The sequence below is a fragment of the Pongo abelii genome, chromosome 16 (genome assembly GCF_028885655.2).
Source record: "Pongo abelii isolate AG06213 chromosome 16, NHGRI_mPonAbe1-v2.0_pri, whole genome shotgun sequence".
Classification (NCBI taxonomy): Eukaryota; Metazoa; Chordata; class Mammalia; order Primates; family Hominidae; genus Pongo; species Pongo abelii.
Window position 1 is genome coordinate 83,261,678 of NC_072001.2, and position 26,160 is coordinate 83,287,837.

The 26,160-nt window shown below is 41.4% G+C and overlaps 1 non-coding gene and 1 pseudogene across 1 annotated transcript; one reads left to right on the forward strand and one right to left on the reverse strand.

Moving 5' to 3' along the window:
- Window positions 1-142: 142 nt before the first annotated feature.
- On the reverse strand, window positions 143-24,331 carry LOC100938758 (uncharacterized). Its single transcript, XR_008513710.1, has 3 exons — window positions 10,922-24,331; window positions 9,011-9,084; window positions 143-424 (listed from the first exon to the last, which is right to left on the reverse strand). It is a non-coding gene; the product is annotated as an uncharacterized LOC100938758 (transcript).
- A 5-nt stretch (window positions 24,332-24,336) lies between these two features.
- On the forward strand, window positions 24,337-26,160 carry LOC129050050 (uncharacterized; annotated as a pseudogene).

Here is a 26,160-nt window from a genome sequence, read left to right on the forward strand (position 1 = left end):
GGCACACCGTAAAAGTCTGGGGCAGAAAAGACACCGCCTTCCTGGTCATCATCCCAGAATTAATTGCCTGGTTCCTGTGTTGAGCTTTACCCTTTGGCTGAATTTCCAGGCAGACTCAAAAAATGAAGACAAAAATGGCATATAGAGAAAAATAAATACAATTTATTCATTAAATAGGGACAAAATTTCTGTAACTCTGGAAGGTCAAGTTACATCATCAAAGTTGTTTATTTAAAAGTAGAAGTATGTGTTGGCAATCGTTTTCATAAGAGTCAGAAAAATTAGGCCGGTTTCACAATATGGAGTGTCCTTTCTGGTCAACAGTATTGCTTCAGAAGAGAGAGCATTTCACAGATCTTTCCTGTAACTTCTAAAAAGTCATCCAGCCAGATTTAGGCTCAAGCTTCTTTACAAAGCCATTTTCCTATGAGAGAATAAATTTAACATTTTAAAAATCATTGGAGATTAAGTATGCTGGAATAAAAAGCAAAAATACTTTCATTTAAATAATGCAAATAATCTATCCCTCTAAAGGAGCATTATGTAATAGAAACACAGTGTGACCTACATCTGTAATTTTAATTTTTGGTAGCCACATCTTAAAAAGTACAAAAATAGGAAAAATTCATTTTTAAGATATATTTAGTGATAATGATTTCCATAGGTAATCAATGTTAAATCACTAATGAGATATTCCTTTTTTCATAACAAACCTTCAAAATCTCATGAGTATTTAGTACTTACAGCATATCTTAATTCAGACTAGTCACATTTTCCAACCATAGTGAACAGCAAGCACAGCTCTAGAGGATAAAATGTCTTTTTTTGTTCTCATTCTTGTTTAATTGTCCAACATTGATTTCAATGCACTTATATTTGTAATATGAATTCTATCATACTGTAAACTGCATTGTATTGAAACTCATGAGAACTCACAGTAAATCCAAATTAAACCAATACCTTTGAAGCTATGAAAAGGTTGATGGTTTCTTTTATAATCTACTCTTTGTGATCGGACATAGTTTTAAAAATGTGGGATAACTCAATTAACTGGACATTTTATCTAATTTACAATCTATAATCATAGAATCCTCACTGAAAAGTACCTCTGAGATCATCTAGACTAATGCCCTCTCTTAAATGGGGAAAGTGGGGCCCACAAAAAAAATCAGTTATCTAAGATTAGCCAACCCCTTGGTGCCTGGACCTGGGTTAGAATGCAAACACCCTACTTCTTTCCACTCCATACATTTCCAAACAAGTGCCAAAACATTCAAAAATTGTTAAAATAATTTTTTTCAAATGTTCATCTAGCAAACATTTGTGTCTGCATCTTACAGGTTCCAGAACCTGGGGTTACAAATGCCTGCAAGTAGCTCAGAGCATAGTGTAACTAATATTGAAACGTAAACCAAGCATAATCCTTTGATAGTTGGGAGAGATTCAAGAGCTCTGCGGTGCCTTGGAATCATTTTATGAGCATCACTGGCAAAGCAGATGAATACCACCAGCCAGCGGGATTTCATTCGAAAGAAAGATTGCCTAAGAAAGCCATTTTCTGCCTACGTGTTAAGTGTGCATCATGCTCTGAGACATGCTGTTGTGCCTTGACAGACGAAGGAAACTGCCCCTCTTCTTCCTCTTTCCCTCCTGCCAGTACATACTCATAGATTACACCCTAGGGAGGTATCCACTTCATTATGCCCCTTCCTAAACCCCATATTTCGCAAGTATGATGAGACCCTCTGAAATGATTTTTATTATAACAATAATCATTGTCTATTATCATTGATCAGCTAACATGTCATACATCAACGTCTAAAGGACAGTGAACAAAGAAAATATTGATGAATTCAGCCAGATGAAGATTAAAAATTTTTTTTAACTATGAAAAACTAAAAAGAACAATACACTAGGAAAATATTTACATATACCATGAAAGTGTTCATTCAAATGTGAGAGAAAATTCTCAGGCCCTTAATAGTTTAAAAAGGAGAGACCATTAAAGAGAGAAATATAAATCATTCACAAGTATATGAGAAAAACATTAATAGCAGTTAAAGAAATGTACATTTTAACAAAGTCTTATTGTTTTTTAGACCTATTAAATTGGCTTTATTTGATGCCTATTAAACCCTCAAAATTATTAATAGTACCACTCACACTGATAAGGTTGTTAATGATATTGTTCTATTGATATAATACTTTTGGAAAGAAAATATGTTTTCCAATATGCTAGAATATTGTAATTATACACACGTCTTATGAACCAGTTATTCCACTGTTAGAAATTTATCATGAGGCAGTCTTCTAAAATATTGGAAGGTAGGGGGCACCAGAAAAGCATACCCATGCTTCACTACTGAAGCATTATATCTAAAAGGGGGAAACTAGGCTGGGCGAAGTGGCTCAGAACTATAATCCCAGCACTTTGGGAGGCTGAGGTGGGGAGATCACTTGAGGTCAGGAGTTCGAGACCAGCCTGGCCAATGTGGTGAAACTCGGTCTCCACTAAAAATACAAAAATTAGTTGGGTGTGGTGGTATATGCCTGTAATCCCAGCTACTGAGGAGGCTGAGGCAGAAGAATTGCTTGAACCTGGGAGGTGAAGGTTGCAGTGAGCCAAGATCAAGCCACTGCACTACAGCCTGGATGACAGAGTGAGACTGTGTCTCAAAAAATAAATAAATAAATAAAAGGGGAAAAATCAAAACCAAATTGTCTAACAACTGGGAATTGGTTAAATAAATTATGATATGGCAAATTAATGAACTATTCTGTAGACATTAGAAATTAATGCCTAATGTTAACATGGAGTATGTGAGACAGTGTTGAAAATACTTGTATGTCACACCAAAAAACTCTTCTGTACACCCTAATTATAATTGCATACAACGTCTGCATGTGGATATGTTAGGGTGATGGGAGTGACCTTTCTTCCTTTCAAAAATGTTATTTTCAAATATATTTTCTTTAATGATGCTATTTGTATCTTAAGACCATTATATAAAAATAAATATACAAATAAGGATTCAATATCCTATCAGTAATGTAGTAGTAAATAAGAATTGTTCAGGCCTTATTATTATATCACTTATTATTATTATATCACTTATTATTTATATCACTTATTATATCACTTATTATTATATCACTTATTATTATTATATCACTTATTATTATATCACTGATATAATATAATATATTATATCAGGCCTTATATCACTGGGAATAGTGATAGTTTGTTAAATTCAGCTACCTTGGTTTCAACAAAACCTAAAGCCGAAAATAATATACAGTATCAGTAATCCAAAGAAAATCAGAACCTCAGAATTTTTAAAGATACAGGCAGCCAGGCACAGTGGCTCATGCCTGTAATCCTAGTACTTTGGGAGGCTGGGGTGGTAGGATTGTTTGAGCCTGGTAAGTCAAGGCTGCAGTGGGCCATGATCACAGCAATGCACTCCAGCCTGGGTGGCAGAGCAAGACGTTGTATGAAAAAAAAAAAAAAAAAGACACAGGCAAATATCATGCTTTCTCACTTCTCTAAAGACTATTCCTTTGTTCACTCAGGAAATATTCACTGAGCATTGGCCACATGCCAGTACCAGTTAAAGTACTGGAAACACAGTGGTGAACAAAGCATACAGGATCAGTGTCCTCACTAAGCTTACATTCTCATGGAAGACACACACAATAAACAGATAAGCAAATAAATATGCAATGGGATGTCCAGTCATGAAAACTATTATGAAGGCAATAAAGTTGGGTAGGGAGACAGAGAGTGGCAGTGGTACTTTCTTAGATGGGGTGATCAAGGAAGATTTCGCTGAGGAGAAGAATTCCTTGGAAGGGATACCTGGGCGAAAAGAAGAGGGAAGGCAGGCAAACTTATGGTGGAAAATTATTCCAGGCAGAGGCAACAGCAACTGCAAAGACTGGAGGATGGAGTGTGCTTAGCTTATCTAAGGAGGCTGGAGCTATGAGAACAGGGAGGGATTCGTAGAAAATGAGATTTGAGAGGCAGGTAGAGGCCAGGTCATAAAGGGCTTTGGGTGACTTCATACTCAGGATGTTGTGCTTTTGTTCCCAGGGTGAAGGGGCATTTTGGAGAGTTCTGATTAGGCTAAGATCAGATCTAATTCAAGTTTGTAACATATCATACTGGGTACTATGTGGAGAACAAATTATAGCAGATAAAGGATGGAACCATGGAGTCTGGCAGGAGGCTACTGACAGAGTCAAGTGATTACAGCATTTCAAAGGGGCTGGAGCCAGGGGGATTTGCTGATGGATGGATGTGGGCTATGAGAGACAGGAGTCCAGGCTGACTCCCAAGGTTAGAGAACTAGCACTTAAGAGAGCTTGACTGAGGGGCCCCTCGGGAGAGGTGCTTTTCTCTAACTCCTGTGTCAGTATCATTTCTGCCTGACTTGAGGGTCTTTTATTTTTCACTAAATGATTTTAAAATCTCAAGTAAAAATTCAAAAGAAATAGAAAAATTTTGCCCCAAAACTTATTTAATAAAAGGATATATATGAATACTTGAGATCATAGCACCTCGCTGCTAGATGTTTATATGTTTTGGAAACGCCTTTGCCAAACTGAATGCTTAGTCAATCATCTATATGTCTCTGTGTGCCCATTTATTTGGCCTCAAATTAACCAGACTATTATTTAGGGTAAGAGGATGACAAAGAAAAGAAAGACCGCTTGGCCTAACTCTATGACCCAAGCTTTAAAATGGTGGTTACTTGGAAAGCACCAACTCTGACTGTACATCCTACTTTCAGAAGGGCAAAGAATTACCTATCTAAACTTCCTGGAATTTCCCACATAACTCTCATAGTTGCATGGTATTTGACAGTTTGCAAAGCACTTTTTAAAAAAAGTTTTATAATCCTTTAACTTTCCATTAAAGGTAGGTATTATTGTTTTCATTAAATATTATATATAATAAATTATCATGTCATATCATTTTCATTAAAAATATATAATAAATTATCATATGTCATATTATTATATACATTATATAAGGAATCTGAGTCTCAGAGTACCTCAGTAACTTACCCAAGGTTATACCTCTAGTGAGTAAGAAAACCAGAGTTCAAATCTCCAGTTTCAGTGTTGCTTCACTGAATCATTCCATCAGCAAATATTTGTTACCTTCTATGCAACAGGTCCTAGGCATGAGGTACACAGTGATGCATTAAATAGATATGATTTCTCCCATGTGGAGCTGAGTGCCAAGCATTCTTTCTACTCCCCCAGCATATGCAGAGGAGAATGCTTCATTGAAGCGGGAGGAAGTAAGAAGACCCACCTGGTTCAAAAGGAAGGGTGATCCCAAGGGAAGAGACACGAGTTTCATCTCATGATCATACTAATGGTTGTTAAGAACCATCCTTTCCTTATGAATGCTGGAGGCAGCCAAATGGCACTAGCTCTCCTATCAGATCTTATGAGAGCACATCCTTTCTCAGCACTTCAAATTAGAAGAGGGGACAGGAGGAAATCATGGTAAATGTGGAAGAGGACAAAAAGAGAGATGAGAAGCCACAAACAAAAGAAGGCAGGAAGGCAGGCAGGCAGGAAAGACAAGCTGATAAAAAGGAGAAAGAGAATAAGAAAAGAGATTATGAGTCCCATTACTGATAGACCAGTCTCATTTCTTCCCATTAGGGGATCTGTTTTACATGGTAACTAGTATCTAACTGTATTTGATCATATAATTTATGGAAACTAAATATAGTCAGATTCTCTCAATGGAAGCTAGGTAATACTACTATTACAACAAAAACCCTAAGCTTGTATTGAGTACTCATTTTCAGGAATTGTTCCAAGTGCTTTGTTTACATTAACTGATTTAATCCTTATACAAGTCCCAGGAGATAGGTTGCAATATTTTCCTGTTTTTACAGATGAGGAACCAAGACTTAGGGAAGTTAAGAAACTTGTATAAGTCCGAGGTCTGGAGATTGAGACAATCCTGGCTAACACAGTGAAACCCCATCTCTACCAAAAATAAAAAATAATAATAAAATAAAATAAAAATTAGCCAAGCATGGTGGCAGGCACCTGTAGTCCCAGCTACTTGGGAGGCTGAGGCAGGAGAACAGCATGAACCCAGGAGGCAGAGCTTGCAGTGAGCAGAGATCGTGCCACTGCACTCCAGCCTGGGTGACACAGCGAGACTCCATCTCAAAAAAAAAAAAAAAGAAAGAAAGAAACTTGTATAAGTCACAAAGGTAGTAAGCACTTGAGCCCAGAAATGAAGCCAGGTCTGTCTGCTTCCAAGTTGGTGCTCCAAATATCTATGCTGTACTCACATACTGCATTCTTAATACAAAGTTTCCATAACGTCTCTGGGCACTTTTAAAATTTAATTAAATTATAGATTGTGGCCGGGCACGGTGGCTCACGCCTGTAATCCCAGCACTTTGGGAGGCCGAGGCGGGCAGATCACGACGTCAGGAGATCGAGACCATCCTGGCAAACACGGTGAAACCCCGTCTCTACTAAAAATCCAAAAACTTAGCCGGGCGTGGTGGCAGGAGCCTGTAGTCCCAGCTACTCGGGAGGCTGAAGCAGGAGAATGGCGGGAACCTGGGAGGCGGAGCTTGCAGTGAGCCGAGATCGCACCACTGCACTCCAGCCTGGGAGACAGAGCGAGACTCCATCTCAAAAAAAAAAAAAAAAATTATAGATTGTATGTTTTATGATCAGTGATTTCTTGAGAGTTTTTTCAGGCAAGTTAAAGCCAGTGCTCACATCTTGATAAAGTTGTGAGTGCCTCTTCTACTCTTACCTCTTCTTGTGGGCCACTGACTACTAGCATAAGGAAGTGATTGTGCCATTTCCCCTGAAATGAATCATTCAAGAGTAAATTCATTCATTTGAGCAGATTTGTCAACATCACTATGAAAAGAAGGTAACAGTTTTCCATGCCGGTTTGTACTGACCCAAAAAACCACTGCCTTTCCTTAAGATCAATGCCTCATCTGAGCTGGAAAAGGAGCACATAGATTGCTTTGAAATGACATCTTCAAGAGTATTTATTTCATGTCTACAACTTGAACTATTCAGGTGTTTTTTTTTTTTAAAAAAAAAGAGAGCTTGGAAACTTTAGAAAGGCTGAGTGTGTGCATGTGCAGGCAATATGTGTATTTGTATCTACACTCGGGAGAGGTTCATGCGGCCACACTCATGTTTACATCTGTACCGCCCTCAAAAGATGAGGGTACTACTAGAAATTCTCAGAGACAATTCTACAGCCTTTGCTAACAATGAGTTCCAGAAGCTCACAAAATTTATTGTGGAGAAGTTAAATTTTTAAGTAATATTTATTCACTGTCTGTGTGTTCCAAGTATGAAGCTAGGCATTGGAAACACAATCCAAACCCACATAGAGCCTGCAAACTAGTAGAGTATTTCTCTGCAGGCTCATCTGTGATCCTCTGTGCTAGAGAACGTTTGCCTTCACCTGAAGTCTACACAGTGCAGCTGAAATTTCCACCAGTCCTCGAGTATAGCCTCCCACAGCCAACCAGAAGAAAACATGACAAAACATTTCACATGCTTCACCCAGCCTCAGTTAGGCTCAGTTAGAAAGAACTAAGTTCCAGAAAGAAGGTAACTAAGAAAGGGGAGTAGCTGCAGTAATCTCTATCATGCAGGAAGGCCTTAAACAAAATGAAAAAGGCATCAAGTAAAAGATCAATAAATTTAATCACCAACAAATATTTAAACAGCTATAATGACCGAAGACATTGTCAGCTTTAAAGAATAATCAGCAGGCCGGGTGCGGTGGCTCACGCCTGTAATCCCAGCACTTTGGGAGGCCGAGGCGGGTGGATCACGGGGTCAGGAGATTGAGACCATCCTGGCTAACACGGTGAAACCCCGTCTCTACTAAAAATACAAAAAATTAGCCGGGCATGGTGGCGGACACCTGTAGTCCCAGCTACTCGGGAGGCAGAGGCAGGAGAATGGTGTGAACCTGGGAGGCGGAGCTTGCAGTGAGCTGAGATCGTGCCACTGCACTCCAGCCTGGGAGACAGAGTGAGACTCCGTCTCAAAAAAATAATAATAATCTTAATAATCAGCAAACTAAAGATAACTGCCACATATATAAAAATAATTTGTATCCAGAATATTCAAAGAATTCCTACAAATCAATAAGAGACCAAATAATAGGAAAATGGGCAAAGGATGTAAACGGGCAATTCTCTGCATAAGATTTACAAATGATCAGTTAATATATGAAAAGATGCTCAAATGGAAAAATATTTACCTTACTGGGAATCAAGGAAACAAGAATTAAAACAAGATAAACTCTGTAGTTTTTTAGCCCAACAAATTAAGGAAATTATAACAGATTGCTACAAACTAACATTAGTCAGCTGGGGTAGGGAGACATGGATACTCTAACAAGCTGCTGATGGGAGTGTAAGCTGGTGGAGCCACTTTGGAAGGCAAGGACCTAGTAAATTAAAAAATGTACGTACACCATGACCCAGCATCTACAACCCAACATCCACCCTAGAAAACTACACACATGCATGAGGAAAAATGACATTCAATAAAGCATTGCGTGTGATAACAAACTTGAAATAACCTAAACAGCTATCAGCCACAAATGGCCAGATACTCTACAGTATTTACATACAATAGAATATACATAGCACTCTTAATAATACTATTTTAAATACCTTTGGATAAAAAAAGTTGCAGAATTACTACCATGTACTGTTTTTACATATACACACATAAATATATGTATGCAAGATTTTTATGTATATATAAAATACATGTACATATATGTATGCTTATATAAAACATTTTACATAAAACATTTACAAAAAGTTTTTTTACAAAGAAGTATTATGTTAGCCTGGCCAACATGGTGAAACCCCATCTCTACTAAAAATAAACACCAAAAAAATTAGCCAGGCGTGGTGGCAGCCACCTGTATTCCCAGCTACTCTGGACTCTGAGGCAGGAGACTCACCTGAACCTGGGAGACAAAGGTTGCAGTGAGCCGAGATCGCGCCATTGCACTCCAGCCTGGGCGACAGAATGAAACTGTCTTAAAATAAATAAGAAAGAAAGAAAGAAAGAAGAACTTATATTACCAAAGCCTTAAAACCTACATTCTTTTACAAGTTCATTTTTGCTACTAAAAACTAGTGCAACAGGAGTCACATGCAATGTGCTTTGGCTAGTACAATTACTATAAGAAACAGTGTATTGTGGTAACACAAACCATTTACATTAAGACACTACTTAATTCTGCTATTTACTGCCCAAATTGTGTTTTTCAAATATCATGTCAAAATTACACGAATTTATATAGTTGTAGACATGTTCCTAGCAGAAGGGTAGGGAGGCAGGGGTCTGGGTAAGTGGAAGGAGAAGGCAAGTAGCCCTTTTGGGCTACCAGGGCATCAGGACCAGGTTCCCTGGGCAATTTGGCACAGGGTTTTGAATGCAGGGTGGCCTCAAAGATGGGACCGAGGAACAGCAACAACATCAGCAATCCAGAAGGTTCACAGGATGTGAGCAATACTGTTTTGGGTTCCTTATCTGATATTCCTAAAAAACAAAGTTGCTGTTGTTTTTCATGAAAACAGACTACATAGTTTATTTAGGTAGATACGATAAACATTTTAATAGTTACACTTGTGCAATTTCATTTTCTAAATGTAAAGTTAGGCTGGGCACAGTGGCTCACGCCTGTAATCCCAGCACTTTAGGAGGCCAAGGCAGACGGATCACCTGAGGTCAGGAGTTAGAGACCAGCCTGGTCAACATGGTGAAACCCCGTCTCTAGTAAAAATACAAAAATTAGCTGGATATGGTGGCAGGCGCCTGTAATCCCAGCTACTCGGGAGGCTTAGGCAGCAGAATCACTTGAACCTGGGAGATGGAGGTTGCAGTGAGCCGAGATCAAGCCACCACGCTCCAGTCTGAGCGACAGAGCAAGACTCCATCTCTAAATAAATAAATAAATGAAAAGTTAAAAACAAGAATAAAAGACATTCTAAACCACTTTTGGTCGTGGGTGCTATCCAATTCAAGAAATTTTTTTTTCCAATTAAACTGTTAAATTTAAAACAAACAAGTATAATAGATCATAAGATCATATCAGCTGTCTTGGGTTCCCATTCTATCAAAAATGCATATCTAAACTTATTGAAACCAAAATTTCTCCATCTGTGATGTATACTCTTACTAGCACTAAGTAACAAGGAAAACATCAATGGCTTTTAATGTATCAGGTTATATTATGATCCCTACATGACCACGGGGTAATGAAACTGACAAATTTTATCAGTAGGATTTTTTAAATTATAAAAGCAATTCATGTTCATATGAGAAAACTTGGAAATCACAAAAAGTACATAAAGAAGTTTAAAACAAAGTGTTTCTGTAATCCTACGAAATAGAGCCATGCCAGTATTTTGGTTAATTCTAAAACTGATTTTTAAAATCAGACACTAGATCTAGACAGTATTTTCTTCTTTAATTCATCATGGGAAAGTAGAGATTCAATACTGCCATTATTCAGAATCTGTGAAATTCCTCATCTGTAACTGGCATAAGGGTCATGTAAGAAATTCGGTCTCATTAGTTTACAGCTTCACCTCATTTTAACCTAACATCACTGACAGACTGATTTCATTTAAATTAGTATAACTGAAGTCTTACTATACAGTGGTTCTGTTCAGAAACTTAAACATGAATATGGTACTGTCCTCCTGCTTAGATTGCTCACAATCTAGACTACACAGACCAAAGTACAAGGTGGTCATGTTAAATATACTCTAAGAAAGGATATATAAACAGTGATAGTGTGTCCACAGTTGGTTCCTTCCAGCGGGTTCTTGGTCTCACTGACTTAAACAATGAAGCCTCCAACCTTTGAGGTGAATGTTACAGCTCTTAAAGGTGGCACAGACCCAAAGAGTTAGCAGCAGCAAGATTTATTGTGAAGAGCAAAAGAACAAGGGTTCCACAGCTGTAGAAGGAGACCCCAGTGGATCGCCACTGCTGGTTGGGGTGGCCAGCTTTTATTCCCTTATTTGTCCCCACCCACATCCTGCTGATTGGTCCATTTTACAGAGCACTGATTGGTCCACTTTACAGAGTGCTGATTGGTGCATTTACAATCCTTTAGCTAGACACAGAGCACTGATTGGTGCATTTACAATCCTCTAGCTAGACAGAAAAGTTCTCCAAGTCCCCACTTGAGGCAGGAAGTCCAGCTGGCTTCACCTCTCAACAGGTTAACATTAAAGAGGAAGTAAACCAAGTTAAAAATTCACAACTTCACAAAGGAAAGAAAATCTGCATCGTGCTTGAAGAATAAGGAAAATTTTGGTAAGAGGAAGAGAAAAAAAGGGATGAACATCAAATGCCAACATAAATGTTCATAAAGGTTCTGGGAAAAGCAAGTAAATCTAGGAAAAAGGCAAACTGGCATTGGACTGCTGAGGACTTCTAAGTATCTTGCTAATCCATTTTTATTCACCAGGCATGATAAGGACTTCTAATGGTTTTCAAAATTCAAACCTACCCTCAAGAGGAAAACAATTGGCCATTACTGAGGATATTTAGAGAAATGCGCCATAGACTTAAAAATAAAAAATCCATGATGCTTCCATTGCTAAAGATCTCTCCCACACTTAAGCTTAGCACTTTGTCTTGAAGCTATCTTATGCTCCCACACAGACCACAACAGAATTAAAAGAACACTTAGAATTCAGATAACTCAACTTTTTTACTTCTTTGTAACATTCCCTGCCACAGGAACATTTGGCAGTCTTCTGAAGGTTATTTCCAACAATTTTTTCCAGTAGTCCATATCATCCAAAAACAGCTCTATTAGAAAATCCTTCCTTCTACTAAATCAAAATTTGCCTGCCTCTAATTTACACCTATTAGTGTAATGATGAGGAGTTATATAAGTAATAATCCTTATTATAGTCCTTCAAATATTCAGAAAGTTCTCTTCCCAAGCTAAATAGGCTAAATAAAACAAGGTCAAACGTTCTTCATTAGACATGACTTTTAGGTTTGGTGTGAATCTCAATTTCACTTTATTAGCTATGCAACTTTGGGTTTAGCTTCTTTTACTGTAAAATGGGGATAACATGACACATTCTACCACATGGATGTACTGTGAAAACATAATGCTAAATAAGCCAGACACAAAAAAACAAATATTGTATGATTCTATTTATATGAGGTACCTAGAATGGTCAAAATCATAGACACAGAAAGTAGAATGGTAGTTGCCAGGGGCTGGGGGCCATGGGAACAGGCAATTGTTCTTTAATGGGTACACAGTTTCAGTCGAGGAAGATGAAAGTTCTAGAGATGGATGGTGGTGATGACTGCACAACAATGTGAATGTACTTAAATGCCACTGAACTGTACACTTAAAAATGATTATCATGGTAAATTTTGTTATGTACATTTTACAATAAAGAAAGAATAGTAAGTATGACAAAATTGTACACTTTAAATGATTTAACATGTGTAAAGGAGCTGGGCATAATGGCTCACGCCTGTAATCCCAACACTTCGGGAGGTTGAAGCAGGTGAATCACTTGAGCCCAGGAGTTCAAGACCAGCCTGGGCAACATAGTGAGACCTTATCTCTACAAAACATAAAAAATAAATTAGCCAGGCGTGGTGTAACACACCTGTGGTCCTAGCTACTCAAGAGGTTGAGGTAACACAATCACTCAAGCCTGGGAGGTCAAAGCTGTAGTGAGCTGTGGATTCCACCACTGCACTCCAGCCTGGGTAACACAGCGAGTTCTCTATCTCAATTAAAAAAAAAAAAAAATGTGTGGCCAGGTGCGGTGGCTCACGCCTGTAATCCTAGCACTTTGGGAGGCTGAGGTGGGTGGGTTGACTGAGCTCAGGAGTTCGAGACCAGCCTGGGCAACACAGTGAAACCCCATCTCTACTAAAATACTAAAAATTAGCCAGGCGTGGTGGCATGTGCCTGTAATCCCAGCTACTCAGGAGGCTGAGGCAGGAGAATCGCTTGAACTTGGGAGGTGGAGGTTGCAGTGAGCCGAGATCACACCACTGCACTCCAGCCTGGGCGACAGAGCAAGACTGTGTCTCAAAAAAATAAATAAAATGCCTTACACCAAGTGTCCCCAACCCCCAGGCCATGGACCAGTACCAGTCAGCGGCCTGTTAGGACCCAGGCCACATAGCAGGATGAGTGGCTGAGCAAGTAAGCAAAGCTTCATCTGTATTTACAGCGAGTCCCCATTGCTTGCATTACCGCCTGAGTTCCACCTCTTCAGGTCAGCGGTAGCATTAGATTCTTATAGCAGCATGAGCCCTATCGTGAACTGTGCACACAAGGGATCTAGGTTGGGCACTCCTTATGGGAATCTAATGCCTGACGATCTGTTACAATCTCCCATCAACCCCAGAAGGGACCATCTAGTTGCAGGAAAACAAGTTCAGGGCCCTCGCTGATTCTACATTGTGCTGAGTTGTATAATCATTTCATTATATATTACACTGTAATAATAACAGAAATAAAGTGCACAATAAATATAATGCATTTGAATCATCCTGAAATCAACCCCCATCTGCCACCCCCAGTCCGTGGAAAAATTGTCTTCCACGAAACCAGTCCCTGATGCCAAAAAGGTTGGAGACCGCTGCTTACACAACACTTGGCATATAAAACATGGGCACACAATAGTGACTGTAATAGACTGTTACCAACTATGGGGCCTTGCTTGGCTAAATTCTATTTTTTAAGAAAGTAAGAACCTGGGGCCCAGCGCAGTGGCTCACGCCTGTAATCCCAGCACTTTGGGAGGCCAAGACGGGTGGATCACGAGGTCAAGAGATCGAGACCATTCTGGCCAACATGGTGAAACTCCATCTCTACTAAAAATACAAAAAATTAGCCGGGCGTGGTGGTGGGCACCTGTAGTCCCAGCTACTCGGGAGGCTGAGGCAGGAGAATGGTGTGAACCCGGGAGGCAGAGCTTGCAGTGAGCCGAGATCGTGCCACTGCACTCCAGCCTGGGCAACAGAGCAAAACTCTGTCTCAAAAAAAAAAGGAAAGAAAAAAAAGAAAAAACTTGTATTATCATGTCTCTCAGTGTTCCCAACACTGTGCTGCACACAGGTACTCTAAGAATTTGTTCCATTAAAGAAAAAATTTTAAAGCCATTTTAGAATGACTGGAAAACCACTGCAAACAAGGGAATAGAGGGCCAGACATGGTGGCTCATGCCTGTAATCCTAACACTTTGGGAGGCTAAGGTGAGCAGACTGCTTGAGCCTAGGCATTTGAGACCAGCCTGGGCAACATAGCAAGACCCTGTCTTAAAAAAAAAAAAAAGCTGATTAATCTAACACACACACACAAAGAAACCACATTCCTTTAAAGTAACATCTCTTTGGTACAGAAGAGTCTAGAAAACATAAAATTTCCCAAGATGTTAGTACGTTAATCAGTGAATGACTGCCAAACTATTTAGATAAGTGGTGATAAGTACACAAATTGTTTTATTAACTTAGGCTTATCAGATTAAATTACAGGCAAATTTTACCAATGGCCCTCTACAAAAAGCATACATAAACAAAGAAGTCATGTAATAAATAAACTCTCAGCAGTGAAGAGCCACAAGTGACAAAAAAGACTAAAAACCACAGAGCTACCTGTCTCTGAATTGGGACATTTATCAACAAAGGTTATTCTTGAGAAGTCAGTATGAGTTTAAAGCATCTTCATAAACTTATCCAGTGAGCCAGGATGTAGCTTGACATGGGTTTAGGCATATCACTCCCAATGATGGAAAGGAACAGAAATTTTATCACTAATATCATGGTGAACATTGGTAGGATCAAAAGTCTGGATAAAAGGAAATATGATAATTTCTCATGAGAAAAATAAACAGTGTCTAGAAAGTCCAGACAAAACTGATTCCTTGCAAAATTCAAAATTAGATTAAAAAGAACGTTTGGAAGTTAAGAAAGGAAAAGTGAATACATGAAATCCTAGCTAGAAGATTCACCATGAGCAAGTTGAACTGAATCAACTGCAATGGTTATTTTCAAACGTTAGTAATGTAGTATTCTTCACTGTAGGTGAGAATCTTGTAGGCACAGTATAACTTAATTATAGTACAGCACTTGACAAAATCTTTCCTAATATCCACACAAAATGTCATATGGGCCTGACAATAATAGACAGAACTAGTTGTTATTAAACAACCATAATGCGTGCTGATTAATGGACTGTGTTAATCTAAAGTGAGTCTAGTTGACTTGCACACTTCTGAGTAATTTATTCTGTCAATATTTTTATCAACAATTTGAATGAAGACATAGTAGGTATGCCTACCAAATATAAAGATGACAAAATAGAAAGTGTAATATTAAATGTCTAAATAAAAACTAACAAAACGAAATTTAAAAACCTTATATTTAATCTAAGCACACCTAAAAAAATAAAAAATAAAAATAAAAGCCTTATATTTAAGCTTAAAAAAAAAATCCACTACACAAAAACAAGATTAGGAAGACTCAGTTTAACATCTTATGTATAAAACATTTTGGAGAGAAGTTGATACTTCTGGTTCATATTAAGCATAAGTAACAGAAGTTAAAACTGTTAATGAAATATTTGGTTTAAAAAAAAAAAAAAACCAGCATTTGGCTCATACCCACCACACACTCTGCCTGGTCAAATATCATCTAAAATGCTGGGCACAATGTATAATGACAATGAGCAATTAAGGGTTAATTAAGAAAAAATAACCATGGTTGAAGGATCAGAGAATTACATTATCTAACGAATGGTTAAACTAACTCGGATTATTGACTCTGGAGAAGGGAATGCTCACCGTGTGTGGCAGGGAGAAAGGGTCAGCAGTGACACGACAGTAGTCTTCAAATATGTGAAGGGGCCATTCATGTAAAAACGGGGTTATACTTGGAAAAAGCAAAATACAGTGAGAACAGCATAGGCTATGATGTATAAAGACCCAGATTCAAATCCTGGTGCCATTATTTACTGTGTGTTACTTGGCTTGGAGAGAGATTAGTGTCCTTACCTAGAAAATGATACCTACCTCATAAACGTATAAAAATTAGAGGCAAAAAATATTTAAAAGCTGCCTGGCACAGACTGACAAACTGTGATGCATAGTGATGTTAGTTCTCGTCCCTAGATCTTTCTGTTATTCTAGAACAGTGTTTTCAAAGTGAGAAATGAAACTCATTCATGGGTCACAAAATCAGCTTAGGGATTTTTTTTCTAATGAAACAGAAGGAAAATATTAGAGTACACCATTTGTGGTAAACGTAATCATAATTTTGTGAAACTTCTGTTTCAGTCATTCATATACAGTGAATAGATTATGAGTTAAAATGTATGTCTTATCATGAAGTTGGATCCAAGAAAAAAAGTGTGAAAGTGACTACTGTAGAGCACTATTTTCTATGTGTGTTCTATAAGATGCTAGTTCCTTGGGAGCTTGATTAGATTTAGGAACAAACCATACTCCCTAGAGATTTACTATGTTCAGTACACATTAGCATCTCCAAGAGCCCAGCATTAAAGAAACTTGTTTATCTTTGTTGAAACCAGTTTTTTCCCACATTTATTCAACCCCAGGACCCACCCACTTTTTTTTCCTACATGGTATTTATTGACATCTTCAGAACTAACATTTTGTGGTATATACACTCTGGAGGAAACACTCCTCTAAATGAAAAAGAAGATGCAATGGCTAGAAGTTACAGAAGGTAGATTTTTAGCTTGCTAAGAAAGAAAAAAATCTCAACTTCAAATCTTCCTGCCACTGACATCCACCCCCTATAACTTTTACCCTACACACATGCCTCAATGCATTTTACATATGATTTATCCAACTTTCAATTCACACAAATGTTCTCAGAAAAAGTGTAGGACATCTATAATATCTAGATATGAAGCCAGGATCAAAGCAATAAGCAGGAATCATCTGGTCAAAAGAAACTCCTGGCATAGTATTTAGGAAGACTTGACAAAGCTTAATAAAACTCATGCTCAGGAACCAAAGCAGCCCAAGACTTAATCGGCTTCTCCAAGTGGACTCAATGTGTTCTAATAATACATCATTTAAAGTGGACTTGTTATAAGTAAAATGTTTATTTAGAAACAGAATGCTTGCTCCTCAGTACTGCAAGGAAAAATCCGCATTTAGACAAAAAGTTTTTTCAGCAAGGCAATTTTACTTTCTGCAGAAAGGGTGCTCCTCACAGATGAAACAATGGCGACAGCACACCCGAACAAAGGAGGGAAGCAATTTTTATCCCTTATGCAGCTTGTCCCTGCTACTGTGTCCTGTCTCCATTGGCTGGAGCTGGACCTCACAATTTAAATTAAACCCGACTGGCTAATAACTTAAAACTTTCCAATATAGGGAAAGGCAATAGAGAACAAAGGAACAGAGGCATGTCCAGCACAAATACCTTGGTTAAAGTACAAGGACATAGAATTTACTTATTGCCTTATATCTAACAGCTACATAGGATAGGGCTTAACAAAGAGTTATTAGCACAGAGGAGAGGAGGCTTGAAGGAAGTTAGTCTTTAAAAGAAAGTATTATTTCTAACACTTATGATTTATTCTTTAAAAAGAAGGGAAACTTTGAAGAGGAAACTTTTTACTTTCTACAATTCCCTCCTCTTGATTTTATATTTTTCTTTAAACCTTTTTTTTTTAAAACATGTTTTGGCTTAGTTGTTTTGCTTGAGTTTTTAAAAGAAGAAGTTTTTCTGGTTGATGAAATGCAAGGGTAAAAGGGATAGCCAATCGAACTAGAGCGCAAGTACTGCTTTAATTATTTGGCAGAGTGTCCAGCAAAGGTCCTTTATAATACCACCATACATCTGCTTGGGGATGAATAAGGGTGGACTGATGGGTCAGCTTTTGGAAGTGCCTGACCTTACTGCATTCTGTTAAGTCTCCAAGGAATGACAAATTTTCCCCTTGTCATTGGAGACACGAGATAAAATTGGTCTTGGAAGATGGAGGCTGAATGGTCCTTGGGGTACTGCACTTTAGGAAATAGCAGAGAGAGTTTGGCACAGTTTACTATCTTAGGCTGTAGGATTTTGAAAAAGAGCTACCATGCAGTCCATGTCATGTTGATTAGAGGACCATCTGAGTGGAAAGGAGACAACCTGAGCCTCTGACCTACTGTGCACACAAGCATAATAATGGCTTTTATTTCAAGTGTGGATGGAAAATTTAATCCATTTTAGCTAGGCATCTACATCCTGATACCCTGTCTTAATTGCTATGGTTTGCCTTAGATTTTTTACTTCTACTACAGAGACTTTGGTTTTGTCACTATGTTTGGGAGGAGTGATTGATGGAGAGGTTGAAGGAGCAATAAAGCGTATTTTAAAAATTCCTTTAGGATCCTTTTCTGAAATGTCAGTTCCCATGTTATAAATATGACTTAATGAAGCAGAGGAGTTTTCAGATGTTGCAATAGTAATAGTAAGCTGTATAGGATTACATTGGTTATGTTGACAGCTAGAAAGAGCAACTCTTTTGGTGAAATGGATATATGGTTTTAAGGACAAAGACCTCTGGAAGCAGTCCACCTTAGACTTTTAGTGTTCTATAGGATATTAGACCAAGCAGAATATAGAGATTTTGTTTTAGAGGGACAAGAGTCCAATTCCTACCAATTAATATAGCTACCATTCTCTGGATTATTAGTATCCTTATAGGAACTTATTATGTCTTTCTAAACTAAGGAAGTCCAAGAGGGACAGAGATATTTTTCTGAAGTAGTAAGCTGTCTTTGGTTATTTAAATCTTCACAAGGTGTAACTAAACAGGCATCAAAAGTAATAACTTCAGGTGAGTTAGATCTAGTTACATGAATAATAAGATGGGGAATAGTTAAAGGGAAGAAAAAGAAAAAGATAGATAAAACTTTTCTTAGCCTTAATTTGGTAGGGCTTGACCTTGGAATAACGTCCCATGATTTTGAAGGTGATGACGCTTTCTTGACTGGGGTATGATGTGTCCATCCTTTTTCTGCTGTGCAAAAGGCAGTCTCGGTGGTTAGCAGCACAAGGTAGGGTCCTTCCCAGGCTGGCTCCAGTTTTTCTTCTTTCTATGCTTTGATGAGGACGTGGTCCCCAGGCTGGTGGTAGTGTACTGGAAATTCTAGGATTGGTACCTGTGCTAAAAGACTTTTAGTTCTGAGGGAAGGGAAAGTGGAAGATAAGTATATAATTTCTAAGAAACTGATCTTTTGTTTTAAATGTGGGGGCATCAGCAGTGGAATGTAAGTAAGGTAACCCATAGGTATCTTTTTGACTTTATAGTCCCTAGTGCCTTTTTGCTAAGAAGTTTCTTTTTCCTTGTTTTTACTTATGTTGTCTCTGAGGGATCCTTTGGGGCTCCTTATTTTGTCAGAACTCTGCATATCCTGGGGCTTGAGGCCCCATGGTGAAGCCTCCCACTCCACCCTAGCTCAGCACTGCGGACAATGCAGCCCCACCACCTCTTAAGGTCTTGGCCTCCTTATGGCCCTCACCGCTCCCATGCATTGAGGCCTTGGGGATGAGGGGCCTTGTGATTCACCCGGCTGCCCCTGGACCTTGCTCCTCCCTGAGACCCCGCCATCTGGCCCCTGGCCTTGGGCTGGGCTGGCTGGCTAATGGTTGCCCGGCCCCCTCCCCCGCACACGAAGTGTCTGTCTGTGCTTAGGTCCTCCAGCCAGCTCGCACTGCAGCCTCTATAAGAGCTGCTGGAGGTGGAAACTCGTTGGCATTAAGCCTGAGCTTAGAGGGCCCTGGCCTGGGTTCTTTGATGCAGATGGAACAAGATTTTTTTTTTAATAAGGTACTTGGATATTTCTTTTTGGTTTAGCAATATTCATTTTCCTTTTGAATTTTTTTAGCACTTATTTTTTAACCTTTTAATGTGGGTAAAAATCTGTATTCTTATGCCTCCTTATAATTCTTTTACTAAAAGTATATTTTACTTTCTTTACATATTTTGCACATAAACTGTTTAATAGTTTTACATTCAGGATGCCTACTTTTAAATTATACAATATTTCTTGCATAAATTCCCTTTTATAACATTTTTTTCAACTTTCACAATCTTTGACATGCCTCAACTTTTTGACTACCTTTTACACTATTTCTCTTCCCAGTCTTACCTTCTGTGTCTTTCTTTGATCTCTGTCTCTTTCAGTCTTTCACTTATTCTCTCCCTCCCTCTCTCTCATTTGGGCTCTCTCTTTTTCTGTCATCCCGTTTCCTCTTTCTCTTACACTTAGTCTTCTGGGCTGGGTGGGATCTACGTGGCCACAGTCTGGGCCACCGCCGGCCTAGAGGCTAGGCAGATAGATGCCTGCCCCAAGTTGCATGAGTCATGCCCCTTCGCCTCCTTTGCTCTCCTCCTGGTGCTGGTCCCTGCCCTCTTCTTCCACACAGAGCCAGGCTGGGGAGAGGGACCCACCCTCTGGCGCGCCTGGCTGCCTGGCACAGGCTCCTGGCCCCAGTGCGCTCATAGTCTCCCACTCGGCTCCAACTTGCAGGCGTCCATGGTCAGCCAGCCTCCGAGGGTGGCAGGATGCACCCGAGGGGCGCGGAAGGTGCGGGGCTCAGGGGCCGGCAGCCTGGGTGGCTCTGGCTGTGCAGCCAGGAGCGAGGAGAGTGCCCCAGCCACCGCCGCTCTGCCAGGTGCCAGCGATCCGCAACAACGTAGAGCCATGCTCGCTGCTCTCGCTTTCTCTCTGACTTCCTTTCCTAGTTTCTCTTTCCTCTCTGTTGGTCTTTCCCTTGCCTCTTTCTTCCCCCAAGAAGAGGGGAAAGGGAAGTTTTGAACATTTTTCCTATGACTGGAAGTTTCTGTGAGGTTCAATCTCCCCCTAATGGGGATTTTTCACCTCTTTTTAACCTCCAAGACACCTCGACCAAGGAATACTTCACCACCCCTCCCCCGGTGGCTTTTCTTTCCTTAGTCCTAAGGAATGCTTTACCTTGGTATGTCCCAACCAAAGAATGCTTCACCGCCCTGTGGCTTCTTTTTCCTTAGTCCTGACCACCAAGGAAGTATTTTACTGGCTCCCCTGGCATTTCCTTCCTTGGTCTGTGCAGAGTTGCCTGGTCCACATGGTATGTGAGGATCTTTTACTCCAGGTCACCAGCTGGTTTCTTTCCACGTTGCTGAGAGTCCAGTTTATTTGTCACACCTGGTGGGTCTCGATTCCTTACCCTGAGGCCTCCGCAACAAGGCAGTGGGGCGCCTTCCTCATGAGAGAGGACCAGAGACCCACCCCCCCGCCCCCGGAGGAGAATGGCTCCCTGTACAGGCCACCGCCATTGTTATAAGTAAAATGTTTATTTAGAAACAGAATGCTTGTTCCTAGGTACCACAAGGAAAAACCAGCATTTAGACAAAAGTTTTTTCAGCAAGGCAATTTTACTTTCTGCAGAAAGGGTGCTCCTCACAGATCAAACAATGGCGACAGCACACCCAAACAAAGGAGGGAAGCAGTTTTTAATCACTTATGCAGCTTGTGTCCTGTCTCCATTGGCTGGAGCTGGATCTCACAATTTAAATTAAACCCGACTGACTAATAACTTAAAACTTTCCTATATAGGGAAAGGCAATAGAGAACAAAGGAAAAGAGGAAGTTGCCTGCGAAATGACTTAGAAAAGTAATACTATTTCCAAATAAGGAAGAGGCATAGGCTGTGAGCTGGAACGTGCCTGTGAGCATGTCCAGCACAAATATCTTGGTTAAAGTACAAGGACATAGAATATACTTATTCCCTTAAATCTAACAGCTACATAGGATAGGGCTTAACAAAGAGTTATTAGCACAGAGGAGAGGAGGCTTGAAGGAAGTTAGTCTTTAAAAGAAACTATTATTTCTAACACTTATGATTTATTCTTTAACAAGAAAGGAAATTTTGAAAAGGAAACTTTTTACTTTCTACAGGCTGATGAGTGCAGCTAATCCTCATTATTATGAGCATCACTATTATCATCACTTGCAAGAGTCATGTGACAATATTTAGATGATTCTGGGTTCTTTTAAAGTGCATACATACTCAGGATTCCTTTGGGAGGATGCAATTTCACATTTATATGAAAAACTGTCACTACCACAGTCAGCTCTAATAATATTTGACATCACCTGGTAATAAAGGTTTGTCGGCTGGGTGTGGTAGCTCACGCAGCACTTTGGAAGGCCAAGGCGGGCAGATCACGAGGTCTGGAGTTCGAGACCAGCCTAGCCAGTATGGTGAAACCCCATCTCTACTAAAAATACAAAAATTAGCTGGGCATGGGGGTGGGCACCTGTAGTCCCAGCTACTTGGGATGCTGGGGCAGAAGAATTGCTTGAACCCGGAAGGCGGAGGTTGCAGTGAGCTGAGATCATGCCACTGCACTCCAGCCAGAGCAACAGAGCGAGACTCCGTCTCAAAAAAAAAAAAAAAAGTAAATAAAAAATAAAGGTTTGTCACCACATACTCAAGAGTACTTCTGTTATTCAAATCTTCCTAACTGGGAGTTACAAATATCTCTGACTCTGCTCTTGTCAGAGCATAAAATGCCCTTCCCACTCTTTCCTCACTTCCAGACTCCAAAGCCTCCTCCTCAAAGTTTGGCCCATCTACTTTGGACGACTGTTTTCTTCCCAGTTACTGCACACTGACAGTACTTTTGTTCTATCTCTCTTTCAGCAATTCACCATACACTTTCTAGTTTATTTATCTGCATAAAACTTAGTTCTCAACAAGACTATAACTGCCTTATGAACATGGATCAACGCTTGAGAATCTTCAGAGTCTCCTATAACATCATGTAAGAGCTCACAAAATGTTTGATTTAAATAGCTAGGCTTAAGAGTAACAGGCCGGGCACGGTGGCTCACGCCTGTAATCCCAGCTCTTTGGAAGGCCAAGGCGGGAGGATCACGAAGTCAGATCGAGGCCATCCTGGCTAACACAGTGAAACCCCATCTCTTCTAAAAATATGAAAACAAAAAATTAGCCGGGCGTGGTGGCCGGTGCCTGTAGTCCCAACTACTCGGGAGGTTGAGGCAGGAGAATGGCGTGAACCTGGGAGGCGGAGTTTGCAGTGAGCCAAGATTTCAACAGTGCTAAATGCATACATGGATTATCTTACTAAATTTTCATAACTCTATAGAGGTAAGTGCTATTATCATTTTCTCCATCATAGAGGAAGAAAGCGAAGCTCAGAATAACTTGCTCAAGGTCATACAGCTAGTAAGTGGCAAAACCAGGGCCTGAATCCAGCAAAGCTCTTAACTACCTCAGAACACTGCACAGTTCGAGCCCTGCAATACTATAGTCTATGAATGATTTCGATTTCACTAAGTTAGAAGTTTGAATTTCAACAGAGCAGAGACATTTTAGCTAAAAGGTACAATTTTAAAAAGGATGAATTAAGAGAATTTCCCACAGACATCTTTATAATAAAATGAGGGGAAAAGCCTCCCCGCCAGCAGGCACATGAAAGTGATATTAAGATGTGGGTCGCAATTTCATCAAGAAGTGGCTTATGACAATACAGCTTTGGTTTAGGTATTAAAATAGGACTCTTTCTCTGCCCATAGGAGGACATGGAAATGAAGGATAGATGTGATAAATGTCAATTCAGAGCTCTGCAAAATGCCAATCAATTCTTGTTTTAAAAAATCAGAGCCAGGGTTCTTGTTCCACCCTTGATTCTTCACACAAAACAGCACCATTCTCTGACCTCTTCACACAGAGCAAGCTTTACCCCACTACCCAAAGGGGAGTGCTGATCCACATGGTCTCCCCATCCCCGCTAGAAATTGATCCCAAACACCAACCGCTGCATAGACGTAGACGACTTTGGTCTGCCCCCCGGACTTGGTGATACCTCATCAAGCCAAACCCCTCCCCAACATCCAAAATGCCCAGACCAGCTCTGGTCTCTTATACAAAGCAGAATCTCTGCCTACAAAGCAGTTTCCCACCTCCGACTCCTCCCCACGGCGAACAGCCCTTCTGGATCCAACCAACCCACCAACCCCAATAGGTCCCAGCACCCAGAGGGTCCACAATCCAGAGAAGGAGCTCCAAGCCCTGTACTCTCAAGCCTCGAACCCCCAACTCCAACTGACCTCCCCTCTGCCAGAGCAAGAAGACCACAAGTACCCGCCGAGAGCGGACCTGGCTGGCTACACAAAGCCAGGCACCCGACCAGAGGGACCCTCGGGGATGTCCTCCGCCCCCGGGGCGTCCCCGCCCAGCCCCGCCCGGCGCCCCGCGCTCACCAGCTCTCCTCCCCCTCCTCCTAGCCTGACGGACGCTCCAGGTCGTCCAGCAAGCCGCCCTCCCCCGCCGCCAGCAAAAAGGTGGCGTCCCGCAGCTCCTCGTTATTCGTCCCCCTCGGGTCCACCCGGCCCCGCCGCCCGACTTTGCGCTGAGGCCCAAGGGGAAGCCCCAAGGGGACCCCGCGCCGTAGAAGGGAGTGGAGAAGCCGGCGAACCGCCCTGCCGGGCCGATGGATCCCGGCCCCAGCACAGAGCGAGCGGCTCCTCAGCTGTTCGTGCTGCTTCCCCAGCTTCTTCACCGGCTCCTGCAGCTTCCGCACCTCCTGGTCCGCGTTCACGTTGGAGTTAACGTCCTCCATCCCGGCCCCGCTGCCTCCGCCGCCCGCGGCCCTCTCGCTCTCGCAGCAACAAGGAAAGAGCCGGAGGAAAGAGGCCTCCACGCCGCTCACTCCAGCCGAGGCCCCCGCATATAGCAGGGCCAGGCCCCGTCGCCAGGGTTCCCCCAGCGCGGGTTCCGAAGCGCCGCTGGCCACAGATGAACCACCTCCTCAGCACCCGTCCGGGATTCGGCGAGGCAGCGCCAATATCCGGTCTCTGCCGCCATCTTCCCTCCGTCCCTCCGCCCACCGAGGGTCTGCCCTGTAGGTGACCTCAGAGCGTCGGGGGTGGGCGTGGCCCCGGCGGGCGCTAAGAAGACCTGGCGCAGAGAGGACCGCCGAGCTCCCTACAGGGCGGGGCCAGGTGTGTGAGGGGCGGGGATTGCACCCGAAGGGGCGTGTCTGGACTGCTGGCAGAAGTGGAACGCGGCCTGACCCGCGATGGAAAGCCCCTGCAGGCCCGGAGGCGAGCAGAAGGCATGCCGCGAGCCGGGCTGAGGTGGTGAACACGGTCCTCGTTCACCCCGCCTATTGGTCTGGGCGTGTGGGGTGTTCTCCACCCCCTTATACGGCGTGTGGGACCCACGGGCCAGTCCCGCCCGGCTCCGGGCCGGATCTCGAGTGGGCGCTCAATGGGGTCCGGGGAGAGATAGTTTACTTTGTTCAGCAAATATTTAACCGATGCCTATTTTAATGGGAGATTGTCTCCGCTGGCGGGAGCCTCAGAGGCCGCCTGTGTCCTGTAAGAAACCCGAATTTCAGACAGTTAAGAGAGGTCTAAGGTCAAAATAATAATCATAATTTCTTCCTACTGGCCAGATACTATGCTAAGCCCTTTTTTATTTTATTATTATTATTTTTTGTCACCGAGGCTGGAGTGCAATGGCCCGATCTTGGCTCACTGCAACCTCCGCCTCCCGGTTTAAAGCGATTCTCCTGCCTCAGCCTCCTGAGTAACTGGGATTACAGGCGGGCGCCACCACGCCCCGCTGATTTTTGTATTTTACTAGAGACGGGGTTTCGCCATTTTGGCCAGGCTGGTCTGGACGCTGACCTCAGGGTGATCCGCTCACCTCAGCCACTTGAAGTGCTGGGATTACTGGCATCAGCCACCGCGCGCCCGGCCGTGCTAATCACTTTGAAAGGCATTATCTCATCGATTAAAACAGTTTTCCTGACGTAAAAGTTTACAGCACACTGGCACAGAAGATGGAAAACCGCTGCTTGCCTTTCTCCGTTTATTGACTCACATTCTGCTCTTTGGATCATTTTCTTCGGAAAAAGTTTTCCGAAGTGTGTCTTGACTTTAAGTTGTGTATTAAAAGTACTTGAACACGCTGACAGATACTGAAGAATGCAGAAAATTGTATGAGTGTGAAAATCTGCCTTTATGATGTGTATTAGTGGCAGCAAATCCAAACAAAACTTAA